Here is a 2,141-nt window from a genome sequence, read left to right on the forward strand (position 1 = left end):
TTAGAGTGGTCCTTCTAAGCCTAAGTTGTTGTGTGATTTTTTTTCTCCTTATAATGTATGCAACAAGAAAGAAGATTATTGAAATACGGTTCATATTTTCTCATTGTCGATTCTAATTTAAGACTTTTCCTATAACTTAGATCTAGTTTGTCCTTTTCCTTTCCCCTACTTACTTAGCTAATGTGTTTGTAGGGGTCCAACTTTGGTAAGGGTGGCTACAGTTCTTTAGCCCATGAAACCATTTGACAAATGATTATTGAGTTCACTACATGATTTGAAGGTTTGGATTCTAACACTTCTTGTGGGTTTTCATAGAAGAGGTGAATCTGTTGAGATCTTTTCAATTACTTCACCATCAAGATCATATGGATATGTACTAGATTGGAAACTGAACATCTAAGGAGATGACTGGATATAAGAAAAGATGCATCAACTATGAAACACAAGAATTTTCTTCAAGATCTAAACCAAGTTGTGCATTAGTGTGGATCATGATGGATTTGGTTGATGGCATAGAATACTGCGGGGATAATTATTTCTCACTTTTGCAAATGTGTTGCATTTTGAAAGAATACATGAGGAAATGGGTGTCTAGTATATGAGTTTGGTGTTGAGAATATGAGTTCAGCTGGTTGAAAGTTATGCAACTATTAGGAAACTAGTTAGAAATTTAAATGGCATAGGCTACTAGTGCCATGCATTCTATTATGCAAATTAAGTGAAAAGGTAAGTTGTTAATTTACTCACACTTACAAGCTTATGAGCATTAAAAACAAGTTTAAATTGTCACTATATTTCTATATGTTTCCAAATACGTAATATTTGAATTTGTATATTGGACAAGCATAGGAGGAACAGATTTGTACTCATGTTTTTTGGAGTGTAGTATTTAATAGTGTCGGAACGGCACGTAAGTGCTTCAAGCTGTACGGATTAAGTATGCAAACCATGATTTATTTGTGCAAAGAGCCGGTAGTTATACCAGGGAGTCGATAATGTTCCTTGTTCTCTGTATCACGTATAATATAAGATAAGAGTAGGAAAAACCTTATAAATACATGACTCATAACTTGTCATATAGAAGAGCCCACACAAAATGAAGGCGTTGATGATCCATTCTCCACACTAGAAGCCGAACATTGGGCTTCAAAGGAAAAACAAACATAGCTATGCCATTTATACAAACTCGAGTGGCTTCGCGATGCCCTCGCTCCATGAGGATAGTCCAACCTTTCGGCTTTCGGGCCAGTCGGCATGTGTAAGAAATATTTACAGCACGCGTATGATAGATAAGAGGAGTTAATAATCCTTCTTAGTCATTGTGGGCAGGAGGTCCTGCTGTCTTGTTGTGTGGAGCATGAGATGGTGCTTTGGCAGAAACCTGGAAAATTATCCGATGCTTAACTACTAAGTCGAGGACTCTTAATTAAGATAGAATATCGCAAGTGATAATACCAGACGTCTGTCACGACGCATTGATGCGCGGCTGGAAGTGGTTGTGATGCGCAAATTATCAGTTGACGCAGCAGCTATTGCATGATCAAACAATACCGAGTTATCACGAAAGTAAGGTCGACGCCATGAACTGATAGAAGAAAAGATTTGATGGATACAGACGACTAGTGCGGTACCTGCGTCTCACGTTAAATCTCGGCCTGCCTGGTGACGTGGCATCCGGTCACATCCGGTGAGAGTGCAAAGCCCTCTCTTTGGGCCACAATCGCCGACAGCTTACTCATCCTTTCGACCATAGATAGTGTCGTAATATGGCATATGCAGGCCTATATAAACACCCAGACGCATGTCTCTGGCCTCTTAGTTGTAAGTTTGACTGTTTCTTGATCGGAAGTTTATGCTTTAACTTAGTAATCTATGAGGCGATCTGCGATTCGGAATTCAATATCATTTGACCCTTTGAAAACTCCCGGTACCTCCGCTCGAAATTCTTGAAATATCATGTCATAAGGGCCTAGGTACTGGCTTTTGGCTCATGTCACCAATAGTACCTTCATGTATAGTACTCATTGATTCTGTCAATCTATTATTTTTTTCCTCCGCGTGAAAGAAAGTATTTGCATGTTATAGTTTGCAGACTTCAAAATGCCATCCATCATCATCATCCATGGATCAAATTGTAGAAT

General features: G+C 38.8%; 1 long non-coding RNA gene across 1 annotated transcript; it reads right to left on the minus strand.

Annotated features, from left to right (window-relative positions):
• Positions 1 to 903: 903 nt before the first annotated feature.
• LOC148028079 (uncharacterized) lies at positions 904 to 1,746 on the minus strand. Its single transcript, XR_015692562.1, has 3 exons — positions 1,632 to 1,746; positions 1,456 to 1,529; positions 904 to 1,381 (listed from the first exon to the last, which is right to left on the minus strand). It is a non-coding gene; the product is annotated as an uncharacterized LOC148028079 (long non-coding RNA).
• Between the last annotated feature and the right edge of the window lie 395 nt (positions 1,747 to 2,141).

This window comes from Lygodium microphyllum, chromosome 12 (genome assembly GCF_053477565.2).
Source record: "Lygodium microphyllum isolate KBCC chromosome 12, Lygodium_microphyllum_v1.1.10, whole genome shotgun sequence".
In the NCBI taxonomy this organism is placed as follows: Eukaryota; Viridiplantae; Streptophyta; class Polypodiopsida; order Schizaeales; family Lygodiaceae; genus Lygodium; species Lygodium microphyllum.